Source organism: Haliaeetus albicilla, chromosome 2 (genome assembly GCF_947461875.1).
Source record: "Haliaeetus albicilla chromosome 2, bHalAlb1.1, whole genome shotgun sequence".
Lineage (NCBI taxonomy): Eukaryota > Metazoa > Chordata > Aves > Accipitriformes > Accipitridae > Haliaeetus > Haliaeetus albicilla.
The window spans coordinates 50,519,162-50,535,607 of record NC_091484.1 but is presented as its reverse complement, the minus strand read 5'-3'; the positions used below and the strand labels follow the sequence as shown (position 1 = coordinate 50,535,607).

General features: G+C 42.2%; 1 long non-coding RNA gene across 1 annotated transcript in view; it reads left to right on the top strand.

Moving 5' to 3' along the window:
- The first annotated feature begins 15,321 nt into the window (after positions 1-15,321).
- The window catches only part of LOC138682850 (uncharacterized), a 32,559-nt gene continuing 31,434 nt past the window's right edge, over positions 15,322-16,446 (top strand). Inside the window, exon 1 of the long non-coding RNA XR_011322764.1 lies at positions 15,322-15,481. This is a non-coding gene — a long non-coding RNA (uncharacterized lncRNA). The remainder of the gene's footprint in view (positions 15,482-16,446) is intronic.

The following is a 16,446-nucleotide window of genomic DNA, read 5'->3' as shown; positions in this document are numbered from 1 at the left end:
GCCTTTGTGATTACAACAGAATGTTCTGATTTACTTATCTTCAAAATGGTTCTCGTAAAATAAGAAGCTGTTTTTCATTAAAATATTTGCAGTGATCAAATACAAAAATTAAAACAAATAGCCTTAAAATATGTGGAGATAGGGAGAAAAATTAACTATTTTTCTTTATTTTACCAGGTTCACAAAGGGAAAACTAATTTTTCTCTGAAAGAAATTATAATATACAAATAATTCCAAAGGAAGGCTGATTTTTATCATGTTATTCACTTGATTTATTATTCACAAAGAACCTTGGAACAGAAATTGGCCAATGCATGAGCCAAAATACTGACTTTAAAGAGGTCCTCTGGCTGTAATTCTTACTGCCCTGTGATAATCAGCAGGGAATATTGCAAGCATGTTAAACTTCATGTTTGAAAGTTAAATCTGACAAAAGTATACCTACCAAAACATATATTGTAAAATAAAATGAAGCATTTCTTTGATATTTTATGTTCTTTCACTTCTGAGGTATAAAGAAATGCATGCTACTCATTCTGTCCTGTATTTTCAGTTTTTATATCTTACTAATTTCATTTTTAGTTGGGAAAAAAAAGTAAGAAAAATATTGGGTCCAATCTAATTTTGTTTTAATTTGGCTCAATATAATGATTCCCAAAGGATGGTAATTAGACTTGCTAAAAAAGAATGCAACATGAAGAGAGGAAAATGGCCTTACGAAAAAAATCTCTGAGACAGTAGGAAAGCTGTAGTCTTTTCTTAGACCTTATGGGCAATCTTCTGTCTCCCAAGGCAAGACATTTAGTCTTTCTTACCTCAGTCTTCCAATCCTTAAGTAAAGATAGTATGCTGCTGTATTTGGGGAATTGTGAAATAGGTGCCTACAAACTCTTGGAGCATGTTGTAATTGAACAATGTTCTCTTTTGCTGTTGATAGATGATAATTATACTACCTGAGAGAGACTGATGGCTTATTGTGATGGACGCACTCAACTCCTTAACCAAACTAGCAGCGGTTTGGTACAGGCTCCAATGGAGGTAAAGGCCTGAGCTGTAGCTGGACCAAGAACTCCTCTAGGAAACCCAGGAAGGAGCAGAATGACACAGTGAGCATCGATGCATATGAGCTTGGAACACTGATCACGCAATTAATGCATGAATAGCAGGTGGCTTTTCAAAGATGCATTTATCAAGGAACAAAGTTAGTTGTGGGTACAAGGACCCTCATGCATACCTTTCTCATTGTATGCAATTTGACTAAATCCAACCACTTTATCCCATAAATATGACAGCCTAAGTGAGCCTTCTTGGAGCTCTCCCTGCTAGGCAGCGTGGCTGCATGGCGGTGATCTCCCCTTGAGCTGGGACACCTCTCAAAGTTGCTCTTCGAGGCAGAGGGACTTTTTACCAACAGCAGATCTTTGGATGAGCCCAATTCAAGTTCTCCCTAAATTGCAACTGGACTGTACACCAGGTGACTCTCCCCTTGAGCAGGGACATCTCTCAAGGTTTGAGATGCCTTACCTGAGACTAAGAGATCCTTCCTTGCCCAGGGCAGAGACCCCTTACTTGCAACAGATCCTTGGTAAGTGACTGATAGCATGCTGAATTAATACTAATGAAACATTACTAATCCATGTAGCTACTCTATATTAATTAGTATAAACTTTGTATAGATAATGCCATTAGACATAAACCATTGTCCAAGTCTGAGACTAAGATTGGACCTAGCTGCCCCTAAGCTCCATCAGGAGTTTAGAAAGCAAGGGGACCCACTCTGAACCTTGTGACTCAACAGGAGGGTCTCCCTTATACTTTTTTGTCTTTGGTCTCTGTGTAAATTATTCTAGCTTGAATCTAACTCGATTTTCCTCTGTATGTTTCTTCCAAGCAGTAAGTAATGGAGTAAACCTTGCCATCAAACCTTGTTAAGTTGCACTTTTACAGCATCATATTAAAACCACTTTTGTTAATACCTTTGATGGTGATTCTTTAAGTGATCTAAATCACTCATTCACCAACAAATTAACATAGTCGGCAGGATACTAAATTAGAATTTGCAACACCTATGTACTAAGTTTTCAGTTGTATTATTTATAAGAATTTGTGCTTATAAAAAAGGAAGTTCTGATATCCAGCCTTATTTTTTTCAAGATTGCAGAAACCACTCTTACTCTAGATATAAGATCTTTTTACCCCTGAACCTCTCACTAAGCAGCTAGTGAAGAGGAGGCAAAGGGTTTTGCTTTTTCTGAGCCTATGTGCTGTTCCTCTCAAGAAGTCAGTCCCTCACCATTGGCACCTCTGGAGAATACAAATTGTACCAGTGGTAGCCAAATCAGCATCATGGAGGTGCAGCCTCACAGCTAACGTGACTCGAGGTTCAGCCAGGAATGCAGGCTTTTGTAGTCAATCCTTGCTTCAAGCCAGTCCTTATAGGAATTGAGAACAGAGTTGCCTTCCTCATTATGCTTTTTTCTATACTGCTTCTCACAGCAGGAGGTTTTAAATAGCCAGAGTTAAGCAGTTTAATAATTACTTTTGGAAAGTGAAAGTGCACATGGTTAGGTAATTTCATTTTCATTTTGAAAATGATTTTCCTCTTGTTTCTGCAAAAGGAGGTGGAAATTATGCTTGCTTATAGCTGAAATTAGTTTGTGTAACTGGTTAGGTATTTGATTATTTGAGGATCTGTCTTTAACAGTTGAGATAGTTCTATTGCCTTAAGCAGAAATCAGTGAGGTGAGAGCAGATTGTGGGAAAGAGACAGAAATTGCTCTAGGGCTACTTGCCACACTACCAAGAAGTCTAGTTGCAGACAACAGGAGTTGTTGGACTCAAATGGTGGATGTAATGGAAAAATCAGAGAGATCCACTTTAAAAATGCACATTTTTGCAAGCAGAAATAATTCCAGCTGCAAGTTATTTGATGTGAAATTCTTTTCCTCCCCTTAGATATAACACCACAATGGTAAAGAAAATCTCTGGTAAAGGGTCCTGTGTTTCCCTGCCTTGCAGTAGTCCCCTGCCCCAGGATCCTAATGAACATGTAAGACTGAACAAAAGTTATCAAAATTTGACCAGCAGAGGAAAAAAGTGATCTCCTGCTATTTTAAAATATTTTAAAATCAGTCTCTTCATAGCAGTTTTCTTTTTAGGGAACACCATGATTTCTTGTGTTATATTGTCCCTTCCAATTCTTCCAATGCACGTCACACACCTTTTCTTGTTCTCATGTCCCACAGCTGAAAAACTAAATAGGACAGGGAAACTGAGAAGAGAGTTAGGCAGCCTTAGCATAAACTAAGCTCAGAGCTCTGTTGCTAATCCAGTTTCTGACAGAGTTACCTTTGTTTGCCCTTGGCTAGGATTAAAGGTTAGATATATGAATCAGGAACGTGGTATGGGAGGTAAGGAAACATGTAAACTAGTAGCATATTAGATCAAATGGGAGAATGCTTTGCTCTGTCAAAAGGATGAAGTAATAACCTAGCATGTTGCTGTTGGTATTCTTCATAAAGAAGAAAATCAAAAGTTAGAGTAGATGATGGCCATAAGATCATGAACATCCTTGAGGGGCGTAGGGTGGGAATGGATCCCAAAGGAACCGCTGGCCTCTTGCAGGTCTACTACGTTGTTCAGTAGAACAAGGTAAGTTCAAAGATCTTGTTGTACAGCTATTAAAAAGATTTTTCTTTCAGAAAATGTGAAGGACAATACCCCCATGACTAAAAGGATATGCCGTCTGCCAGCCCAGCATCTGCCTTCTGGCAGAATCCCCAGGACCTTAACCTTCAGAAACCAAAATATCTGAGAGATAACATCCTCCGCTTAGTAAGACAGCAAGCATATTTGAATGATAACTAAAGTTTCCTTTTACTGTTCATATAACATAGCTATGCTGTACCAAGGGAAAGGACAGAGTTTCTCAAAATAAAGCAAATGACACATGAACAGTAAATAAAATATGCCATGTCTTTTCTGTCCAAACCTGGGAATGTACCATGCTTCGTTACAAAATGTGGCACATTTCTTTCATCTCCTCTGGAAAAATGGGTAAAATGTATAAAACAGAGAAGCAGCAAAATTAGTGTCCTCAAATTCTTATTTTTCAAAAGTGCCACAAAAATAAATGGGTCAGCTGAGACCCACTTGGAAAAAGTTTGATGAGGTATCTCTGTGTTATATAAAAGAGTGGTATTTATATTATTTGAAAAGCTATTATTTGAATCTCATGGTATGCTGAAACTAATAAAATGTAATATGCAACCATCAAAACTTTGTGAATGTATGGCAATATATGTGTATGGTCCAGAGGATAATTAATTCTGGTACTTATTTTTTTTCCCCATGTAGCATCACAATAATATTTTTTTCCATACAGTATGATAATAATCTCTGAGTCGAGGAGATATTTTTGAAGAAAAAATAAACCTGATCACAGTTATGGTTGAATTATGGCTACTAATATGTATTCAGCCTATTATGTGCAACAAAGGAAGGAAGAATTCATTAACCAGAAAGGTATGTGTTAAGCAGAAACAAACAGTTTTACTGTCCTGGGAAGCAGATTGGAATTGATTGGAAAATAGATAGTAGGCAGGTGGGAAGTGTATCATTACCTAAAATGCAATTTCATAAGTGTCAAACACAAACAACTATCTTACAGTACTCTGGCTAGCTCATAGATTGTCCTGAAATGAGTGTCTACCTACCAGCCCAATATAACTCCCAAGTATCAAAGTTCTCTTGCACTCCTGTCTTTTGCAAATGCTTGCAGCCTGTAACAAATAATAGTGTAGTGAAATAAACTACTAATGACTGCAAAACCGTGATATAAAATTTCTTAGAATTTGTAATGGAGCTCTTTTTTTTTCAGTAAGAAGAAGGATTACAAAGACCAGACACCTTCACTAACCATAAAATCTGTAAATGCAGTAGATTACATTTGCAGATAAATCATTCTAGCACAAAGGGACATCTAAAAGATGCTGATAAAACATGGAACTTCTTTATCGAGTATTCAGAAAACTACATTTATAAACAGTAATTGAAGAGAAAAAAAATCCCTGGGACTCTATTGTTTTGCACATGAAAAACACCTGGATTTTGCATCTTTAAATTGATTTAAGGAATGGGGAAAGGGATTCCATGAATCATTGCTATATCCTTATTATTGTTGTTTTAAATATCCTGCAATTATAAGGGAAAAAAAAAAATCTCAATTTCTGACTGAGTTGTATCCAAAGGTCCCATTGATAAATGTTTTTTTTTCTACCGCTTGTCTTTGGTAGACTCATGTGGCCTAGTCACCCACAGATCTGAGGACTAACACGAATCCTCCAGATCACGTTAGTGATCCTGGACTGCAGTTTTGGCATTCAGGGGAGTCATAAGTCCAAAATATTTACCGTGTAGCAAGAAAACAGTACCATACATAAGGGTACTTATCTGTCCATTTATAGGGCTGCTCTGGCACAGTTAAATGCCATCTTTAGACTGGAAAGTGCAAATCACAGTTGTTTGCATGATTGGTTTCTTTAAAAACATTGTATGTGACAGACTTTCTGCTGGAGTATCAATCTTGCCACAAATTTCTTTGATGGGCTTGTCTCTGAGGCTCTGAGACTTAGCCTCAGAAAGACAAAAAAGCTAGTCAAACAGCTAGAGCCGTCCAGATGGCTTCTTCTTTATTGATGACCCACCTCTTGTAGCACAATTCCTCTGCTGCTTTTGGGAAAAAAAAGATCAGAAATCCCTGTTTTGTTTCCTGTATGATTCTCCCTTAATAGTTCTTTTCATTATTCTGGAAATTACTGTTAAAGAGAGAATCTGAAAGACATATATAACAGAAGGTTTGTCTCCACAGATGCAGGGGCAGGAGGGGGGAGTGCAAGTATCATGACCAAATACTGATAAATACTGTGATTTCCAAATGCACTGAAGTGAAGGAAGAGTCCATGTGTATGTCATCTGCAGATGTTTTACAACTGATTTGATGTTAATTGATGTCCATGATAGGTAACTCTTTTCTAAATTACTTTCAAAATGGAACAAATCTCCCAGTTCACCAAGCACTGCTAGTATTTAAATATTTCCCTGATGTTTTTTCTGTTCTTTTGGCCTCCCAGCATCTTTCTAAATCTCTGTTGAATGTGTCTTGTCTTCCACAGAATATCATAGTGGTGAAAACCAGCATTCAGCACAGCAGTTCATTAGCAAAAAATGCTAATGGCCGCAGTCAGACATTTTGGCTGCTGCAGTATAAATTGAAAGAATTTCAACCTAATGCTTGCCATGGCCTCTTCAACATGATCAGCAAAAGTGTTAGACACAATATTCTCCACTCAGTGAGGGGGATTTAATTGGAATTTTAACCTAAGGAAAGAGAGATGTCCTCCAAAACACATGGATTATTTTCTCAATGTTATTGCAAGTATTAGCGTGTGGATTTTTTTTTCTGCATTAACATGGACAATTCTGTTCCTGCTTTTTCCAGAGTGACTCAGCTGAACTTCTCGTGCAGTTCTGCTTAGGTGTTGGAGACGTCATGATTGCTTTCTGTACAGACCAGTAATGTTCTCACCTGAATTATAGGATTTATGGAAGCGTGGAAAGCATGCAGCTAAAGGTATCTGCAAACCTGGTGGGTTTTTTTGTTGGTTTTTTTTTTTCTGGAATTTTCAGGAAAAAACTCCGATGTCCAAGAGGTTTAAAATCCCTCTTCCTTTAGGAATACAAGCCTATAAAAATACTCATGTTTTTGTGTGCTACTAATGTAAAACTTGTAGCATAGTAAAATGGCAAAACCATCTTTCTCTATGAACTAAAGAGAAAAAAAAATGTTTCTCCTACTCATGCTTAGCTTTTCCAGCGCTCTTGAAATACTTACCGAATTATTCCACCTAAAAATATTTTCACATATTCATATGCCTAAACATGGATTTAAGTGTTCCATAATATATCTGTGATAAATTAATAAAAATACATCCTTTTCCTACAAATGAATATGTCCTTAAGAAGCTGCATGGTGAAACATACTTCATAATTTTTAATATATCCTGTCTTAATAGTTATCATGTGTTTCATGTGACCACCTTCTTCTTCATCAGCTTGGCGTGACCTAGCAGTCCCCCCGACATTCAGGAACTGCTGTTGTACCAACCGCCTGGGTGTGTTTGCATTCATTACCTTTCTGCAGTGGAATAATAATAATGGAAGAGGAAAAAGAATGGGAAAAGAGCAGGGCCATGTAATTTCTTTCTCAAAGTAAAGTATATACTGCTCTCTTGTGGAACTCATACGGTAGTTACCAGCACTGGATAAAGGTGTCCTTGCCTTTCTGACTGTTTTATTTTGTTCCACTGAATATTACTGAGAGATTTAGTGCATATGATGTAGCAGTTTTTTCAAATTCTGCTATAGGAATACCAATCTTTCCTATTAATGTACTTTATTGTTTTTTTTCTTTGATGCTCAGCATTTGTTGTCGACATAGCTGTGTGTGTTGCTTTTGGAATTAGATTTGTGCTGTTTTGCAAAAAAGCCATGCATTTATTAGTATTGGAAAATTGCCTTTTCTTCTCTTTAGGTGACACTGAAACACATCTGTATTTTGCTCTGGTTCACTCTTTTAATTAGCCTCAGTAAGAAAAAAGGAATGAAAAGTTGGACATTTTTCTGCATGATGTTTGTGTATGGGGGGTTTGTTGTCCAAATTATGGATTCTAAAATCTTTTCTCATGTATTATGAAAATGACTGCTGAGTGAAATTTTTAGAATAACGTTGCAAAATGTAACACTGACCAGTCAAAGAATGGAGGTAATCCAGTCAGAGAGCCATCCTCACTGAGCCCCTGGGAAGGAAAGAGCTCCACAAGCAGAAGAACTTCGGATGCCTGGTTTCCTGAGGATGTATTCTGGGTGAGATTCTCCGCTTTCCTAAGAATATGCGTGTTTAAGTTTATGTGGCAGTTGCTCTGTCATTAGGAGCACCTCTCTGCCTTGCCATCCATTTTCATTACAAGACAAAGGTATTTGAGGCTGTTGTCCTTCTGTCAGATGTGGTCAAAAATGTTATTTATGATTGAGGGATAGAGAGGCAGAGAAATTTTATTACCTTATTTACCTGGAAAACGTAAATAAGCTCTATTCGTGCCTGAACATGCCCTACATCTTACATATTTTACATCATATTTTATCCAGCAGGATCTTAAAGGAATATCCAGGCTACAGACTAAACTTCCCCCTTCTGGTTCACCATGAGAATTTCTACTGCAAGCTTGATACTCAGTCTGTTTCTGGAAAGGCTACTTGAGTTCACTGATATAACACATACACAGCAAAACGCTCAACTGGAGAGAAACACTTCATTCCCCTGATATAAATTCCTGCTGCCACCTCTGCTGAGAAAATAATTCTCCTTAGTGCGAGTACTTATCCCTGTGAGCACCAACGATTTTGAGGATAAGTTATGTAAGAGCACCACCATCATTAAAACCACACAGGCAGTTTTAAGAAGGCTGAATTTACTCTTACCAAATAAGCCCTGTTCAGTAAGTTGGGGTAGGAATTAGACATTTGGTCCACTCTAACCCTTGGAGGAGTACAGCCCATTTGTAAGGGGGAGTAAGTAAGGTCCTAGAGGTATCTTTAGTGCAAACCATGCTTCCATGAGGAATTACTGCAATGGCTAACACACTATAAACACAGCCTCTATCTCCCTGCATACCAGCTTCTCTGTGTAGCCAAGCCTCATATTCTCCTGCTTGTAGACAGGATATTCTCCAATGAAAAGAGGGAGTCTAAAGAATCAAGTCATAATCAGTGTGCTTTTGTGAGTTCTATGAAATAGAATGAGAGTTACAAAGGAAAAGCAAGTAGATTTTGAGTGCACAATATTTCAGGAGAGATTGGGAGAGGGTGTTTTTACAGTATTCTATTATGTGTCCTCTTTATAGAGAGGCTAAGCCAGTGCCAAAGGAATAGTTGCCCGAAGTGCTATTTGTTCACAGGATGGATAGGAGCTGACAAGCTGACCATCAGAACAGCTTCTTTGTCCTTGGAGCTCCAGGTGGTATAACAGTGCAGAGAAGTTACGTGTTTTTACCAAAATGACTGTTCATTCCTTTTTAGATGGCTTTTCAGCCCTTTCCAGCATATTTTCAAGGGCTTTTAAAGGAAAAAAAATGAAGCAGTGTATAAGGGAAAGGGGGGTGGGAAGGCTAGGGTAAGGTAAGACTGGGTGTACACGTGAAGTGGAGAAGGTCTCTCTTGCCTTGTCTAGACGTACATTCAGCCGGAGAAGGCTCAGAGGTAGAAGTAGTATCAGCATTCATGCTATGTAAATAAGAATCATGGCAGAATCATGGCTATAATCAGCTTTTCTAACAGCAGGATTAACATGGCTGTATTGCATCCCGTGCATGTTCTGAAAGCATATATAAGGATGTAAACAGCAGTATTAAAATTATGCTCAATAGCCTTACAAGAACTCTTTTTAATATAACATTTTATTGTTTATTGGGTTTAATAAAATATTTGAAAGCTCAGCCCTTTATGACAGGTAAAGATAATATAATTGCCTAATGTAGACAGCAAATAGCATTGTTGGTATTCATTATTTTAATGTGGTTTAGTCCATGTAGAATAGAATAGAATAGGAATAGATTGATTTACTACTATTAAAGAAAGAGAAGTTGTTATTGTTTACTACTTACTTATGGTTCTGATTCTGGCCAGTTTGTAGAGATATAAATTCAGGGCTGGGCAGACAGGACTAATGACCTCCTTCGAGCTGTTACTAATGCAGCCTTTTGCGCAGTTGCCTCCCTCACTGCTAGGGTCTGTAGCTGAGTCATGGTCAGCATGTTGTCCACCAGGACCCACCTACAGGCCTGTGAGCTATCTCAGCACCTCTGTAATCTCTCTGCACTGTTTGTAAGGATATATTCCATATAATCATAGAATGGTTTGAGTTGGAAGGGACCTTAAAGATAGTTTAGTTCTCCCCCCCCCGCCTCCCGTGGAGAGGGACACCTTCCACTAAACTAGGTTGCTCAAAGCCCCATCCAACATGGTCTTGAACACTTCCAGGGATGGGGCATCCACAACTTCTCTGGGCAACCTCTTCCAGTGCCTCCCACCTTCATAGTGAAGAATTTCTTCCTTATATCTAATCAACAACTCCAACTCTTTAAGCCTGTCTTCACAGGAGAGGTGCTCCAGCCCGCCGATCATATTTGTGGCCCTCCTCTGGACTCACTCCAACAGGTCCATATCCTTCTTATGCTGGGGGCCCCAAAGCTGAACACAGTACTCCAGGTGGGGTCTCACGAGAGCGGAGTACAGGGGGAGAGTCACCTCCCTCAATCTGCTGGTCATGCTTCTTCTGATGCAGCCCAGAATACAGTCAGCTTTCTGGGCTGCAAACACACATTGTCTGGTCAAGTTGAGCTTCTGGTCAACCAACACCCCCATGTCTTCTCCTCAGGGCTGCTCTCAATCTACTCATTGCCCAGACTGTATTCACAGGACCTTGCACTTGGTCTTGTTGAACTTCATGATGTTCACATGGGCCCACCTCTCAAGCTCATCAAGGTCCCTCTGGATGGCATCCCTTCCCTCCAGTGTGTCGCTGACACCGCAGAGCTTGGTGTCGTCGGCAAACTTGCTCAGGGTGCACTCAATCCCACTGTCCATATCACTGACAAACATGTTAAACAGTGCCAGTCCCAATATCGACCCCTAAGGAATGCCACTCGTCACTACTCTCCACTTGGACATCAAACAGTTGACTACAACTCTGAGTGCGACCATCTAGCTAATTCTAACTGAGTGGTCCATCCGTCAAATCCACGTCTCTCCAATTTAGAGACAAGGATGTCATGCAGGACAGTGTCAAATGCTTTGCACAAGTCCAGGTAGATGACGTCAGTTGCTCTTCCCTTTTCCACCAATGCTGTAACCCCATTGTAAGAGGCCACCAAATTTGTCAGGCACAATTTGCCCTTAGTGAAGCCATGTTGGCTGTCACCAATGACCTCCTTATTTTCCATGTGCCTTAGCATAGTTTCCAGGAGGAGCCGCTTCATGATCTTGCCAAGCACAGAGGTGAGACTGACTGGCCTGCAATTCCCCGGGTCTTCCTTTTTGCCCTTTTTAAGAATGGAGGTTATGTTTTCCCTTTTCCAGTCAGTGGGAACTTCCCTGGACTGCACAGTTTCTCAAATATGATGGATAGTGGCTTAGCCACTTCATCTGCCAGTTCCCTCAGGACCCATGGATGCATCTTATCAGGTCCCATGGATGCATTTCATCAGGTCCAATGGACGCATCTCATCTGGTCCCATGGACTTGTGCAGCTTCAGGTTCCTTAAATGGTCTCGAACCTGATCTTCTCCTACAGTGGGCTGTTCTTCTTTCTCCCAGTCCCTGCCTTTGCCTTCTGCTTCTTGGGCAGTGTGGCTGGAGCACTTGCTGGTGAAGACTGAGGCAAGAAAGTCATTGAGTACCTCAGTCTTCTCCGTATCCTGGGTAACCAGGTCTCCTGTTTCCTTCTGGAGAGGGCCCACGTTTTCCTAGTCTTCCTTTATCACCAGCGTGACAAAAGCTTTTCTTGTTGCCCTTGAAGTCCCTGGCCAGATTTAATTCTATCAGGACTTTAGCTTTCCTAAACAGATCACGGGGTGCTCGGACAATTTCTCTGTATTCCTCCCAGGCTACCTGTCCTTGCTTCCACTCTCTGTAGGCTCACTTTTTGTGTTTGATTTTTTCCAGAAGTTTCTTGTTCATCCATGCTGGCCTCCTGGTGTTTTTGCCTGACTTCTTTGCATCGCCCCTGAGGTTGGAGGAGGTGATCCTTAAATATTAATGAGCTTTCTTGGGCCCCTCTTCCCTCCAGGGCTTTATCCCATGGTACTCTACCAAGCAGATCGCTGAAGAGGCCAAAGTTTGCTCTCCTGAAGTCCAGGATAGCGAGTTTGCTGTGCAGCCTCCTTGCTGGTCTAAGGATCTTGAAGTCCACCATTTCATGGTCACTGCAGCCAAGGCTGCCCCTGAGCTTCACATTCCCCACCAGCCCCTCCTTGTTGGTGACAACAACGTCCAGCATAGCACCTCTTCTCATTGGCTCCTCTATCACCGGGAGAAGGAAGTTGTCATCAACACATTCCAGGAACCTCTTGGTTTGCTTATGCCCTGCTATGTTGTCCTCCAACAGATATCAGAGTGGTTGACATGCCCCATGAGGACCAGAGCTTGTGAACATGAGACTGCTCCTATCTCTCTATAGAGGGCGTCATCCACTCGGTCTTCCTTGTCGGGTGACCTGTAGCAGACCCCCACTGTAACGTCACCTGTCCCTGCCCTCCCTTTAATCCTGACCCATAAGCTCTCGGTCAGCTCCTCATCCATCCCCAGGTGGAGCTCCATGCACTCCAGCTGGTCATTGACATAGAGGGCAACACCCCCTGCTTGTCTCCCCTGCCTGTCCTTCCTAAGCCTTTATCCTTCCATTCCAACACACCAGTCATAGAAGCCATCCCACCACGTCTCTGTGATGCCAATAAGACCATAGCCCTGCAGGCGTGCGCACATCTCTAACTCCTCGTTTATTCCCCATGCCACGTGCGTTTGCATAGAGGCATTTGAGTTGGGCCCTTGATGAAGCTGACTTACTGGTTGGAGTGGCTGGAATCCCTTTGTGCTGTTCTTCAGGTGCTCTCCTGCTGACCTGTGATCCTTCTCCAGGCTCTGGGCATCTATTGCTGGCACTAGCATCAAAGTGGTAGGAGTGGGATGGATTGAGGTTCCCCTTTCCCGGCAACTTTAGTTTAAAGTCCTCTTCACCAGCTTGGCAAGCCTATACTGAAGATGCTCTTCCCCTTCTCTGACAGAGGGACCCCATCAGCCCCCAGTAGACCAGGTTTTTCAAAGAGAGTCCCATGGTCTAGGTAGCCAAACCCCTGGCTGTGGCACCAGTCCCATAATCATTTGTTGATTTGCCAGATTTGACTGGCCCTTTCAAACCCCTTCCCTTTGACTGGGAGGATTGATGAAAAAACTACCTGCATTCCAGAGTCCCTTACTGCCACTCCCAGGGCTGTGTAATCCTTCTTGATACTCCTCACACTGCTCCTGGTTGTATCACTGGTGCCCACATGAAACAGCAGCAGCAGACAGTAGTCAGTAGACTGTATGAGGCTTGGTAGTCTCTCAGTGACATCCCTGATACAAGCCCTCGGTAAGCAGAACACCTCTCTAGAGAGTGCATCAGGTTGGCAAATGGGTGCCTCCACACCTCTCAGAAGAAAGTCGCCTACTACTATCACCCATTGCCTTTTCTTAGTTGTACTGGTTGTTATACGGGGAGCAGATCGGGCTGCCTTACTCAGCTCCAGCATCTCTCCTGATGCGACGGGTCTTTCCTCTTCAGTCTACAGAGTGGTGAAGCGGTTCTGCAAGGGCACCTCAAGGCTTCAGGCAGAGTCTCTTCCTCCTGCTGCTCCTTGCCGTTGCAAGCTTTCATTCTTCTGTGTTATTGCCCCCCCTCTTCTGTGTGTTCCAGTGGGGGAGTTTTTGGCTGTTTGGCCATGGGCTGTGGGTCCACTGTAGACTGCACTTGGAATCAGCTATCTAACTCCTTCTCAGCCTCTCTGATGCTACGCAGCCTTCTCACCACCTCCTGTAGCTCAGCCACGTGCCGAGCACACCTTCTGCAGACAGGTCTGCTGCCTGTCCCTGCGCCAGGAGGAAGGTCTAGGCACTTCCTGCACTGTTCTTTTTGTTACGTATCTATTCATAATTACCATTAAACTATTTACACCTTTTGAAATAATCAAGCAAAGTATGCTCCTAGTTTAGCAAGTGGTGACACTTAATTTTGTCCAGAAAGGAATAGGAATAGGGAAAAGCAACAGCATACATTCTCTATTGCCTCATTGGGGGTGGAAAAAATGCTGACTTCCATATGTAGTAGTTACACTGTTAGCTTTTCAGGCAAGAAATAGGGAAGAGAATTGGCTCATGTTGCACAAATTGGGCTAAAGATGTCTAATCCATTAACTCTCAGAACTACGTTGACTTAGCTGAGGTTTGGGGACCATTGGGATAAACAGGAGAATGGCACTGGCCACCCTGAATTTCTGATAAAACAACATTGGCGGTTCATCCAAAGAGGGAAAAGTATCCACACGCAGGGCATAATGGAGTAATTATATTTTACTTGTATCATTCCTAACAGCCAAAAAACGGCTGTGAAATTTGATGGAAACTAAGGCCCTCATTTTGAAAAGGTTCACTGTTATGTGCATAGTAAATGCTTGTGCCCAAGTTCCTTTCCTGCACATCTTGTCCTCTTTGCTGAGCTTCTGCAGGGAATAAGAGTGGCAAAATCTCTCTGCAGATTTTAGTTTCTGTAAGAATGGTGCTTCCTTTATAAGATCGGTCTTTTTAACCAGGATTCACTTTCACCTTTGCAAGTCAGTTTTCCCCAAATGTTTAATAAACTTATTAAACTTCGAGTCGTTATTCTTTCTTCCATTTATTTACAGAAAGTGCTCATTAGCGCATATGGTTGTACCTGCTCTTCATCAGTAGCATGAACTGTGCTGTCTTTACACCATCTCTTCAGAAAATTGCATTGTATTGTTTCCTTCTACCTTATGACTTTATTTCCATCTTTTTTTTAAAGCTTATTCATAGTACTGCAGTCTTTCTTCAAAGTTGTCGTGTGTTCACTAGGCTTTTACCACGTGTGCTAAACTGATTTCAGAAGGGAGATTTAAACATTGCCGATTTACCTGCCAATGTTTCTAGGGGTGCTGAATTGGCAAAAAGGAGCGCAAAGGGCTGGGGCAGTGGCAATGGCAATAGCTAAACCCAGAGAAAACAGTGGCAAAGCGGGGATTTGCCAGATGGAGCATAGTGGATAGTGCAATGCTGTATTCAAAGACATGTAAATGAGAGCAGGAATAGGAAAAGGAAATTTTGGTCTCCAGTGGGATCTTCCCAGTGCAGCAATCTGTGTCTCTAAACCGCCACATCGCCTTGATTTTATTTCTGCATCCACTACAAAGACAACATCTTGGGCGAATTTACAGGATATGCATCTCCAAAATCTAACTGCGCGTGTACTTTCGGCGAAAACGTTGATTTGCCGCGTTCGGTCCTACGCCGTGGAATTGCACGGGCGGCAGGCAGAGTTTTTAACGTCTGCCGGTGAGAAACAGGGCCAGGCGTTCGGCAGGAGTGCCACCTGGTGGCAGCAGGGCCGCCTGCTCGCCTCCGCCGCGGGCCCGGCGCTAGGACCGCGGCGTCCCCCGCCGGCGGCCGGCCGGGGCGGGGTGCCCGCTCGGGGCCGCCCCGCCGCTGTTGCAGGGGCGGCGGCCGCCGGCCCTGCAGGCGGTTTGGCGCCAGGTGCTGGCAGGTCAGGCAAAAGCGTGGCGGTTTGTTAAAACTTACAGGATTTGCTTAATGTCAGGTGAGGTCTGATTTTGCAGACGGTGGCGCCCTCATTATGAAGTTGCTAGCCGGTGCCTCGCTACATTTGTCCTCCCTCCTTGCCCCCCAGTGGCTTTTTTTTTTTCCTTTTTCTTTTTTTTCCCTCTGCATCTTGCCTTCCCTAGTTAGCACTGTAGGACTGCCGTCTTAACGTAGCAGAGAGTATTCCTGTGTCAGTAAGGGGTGGTTCCCTGGAGAGCCAGGTGAAGGTACTGCCCTGTTCTTGCCAGACCTGCCGCTTGCCATTTGAGCTAAAGCCCAGGGCTGTAAAAACTCGGGTGTTGTGGTCAGGTGGGGAGGACGGGTCGGACTGGAGGGGTCCCTTGCCAGGAAAACAATTAAGATACCATTTTGACCCATCCAAAACATTCATCACCCAGACCTGGTGACGGACGTAGCGTTAGGATTTTCCAGATGCAGCCAAGGTGTTTTCGCAACAGAAGCCTCAATATTTTTCAGGTAAGGAGGCCCTCTGATAATCAAATGTGCAATAGTTGCATTATCCTTGTGTTTATTTCCATTCTCGTTTTCCACTTTTTTTTTTTCCTTCTCAAAACACGTAAGCTTACACTGGCTGGAGTCTTTCGAGCTTTGTCTTTTCATTTTATTACCTACTGCCAAGTACTCTTTTCTCCTCCTATTTGAGTCCAGTGCATATTTCAGCATCAGCACTGCTAGGCATAACCAGCTTGGCAAAGTTTATCTTAGCAGCTATTTACTGCAATTTGTGAGGGAAATTGGAGACACTTCGGTTGTCTGACAGCTGCTTTGCAGTCAATCGAAAGTAGAGACGTAATTTAATTCCAGTGCCCTCTCCAGAGAAATCCTTTGAAAGCATTATTATAAAGTGGGAATAGCATGGACAACAGAAAGAAGCAGAGGGCAGGACAGACACCTCAGTTGTGTAGTTTCCATCCAAATATGTGCCTTGCTCATTATGCATGT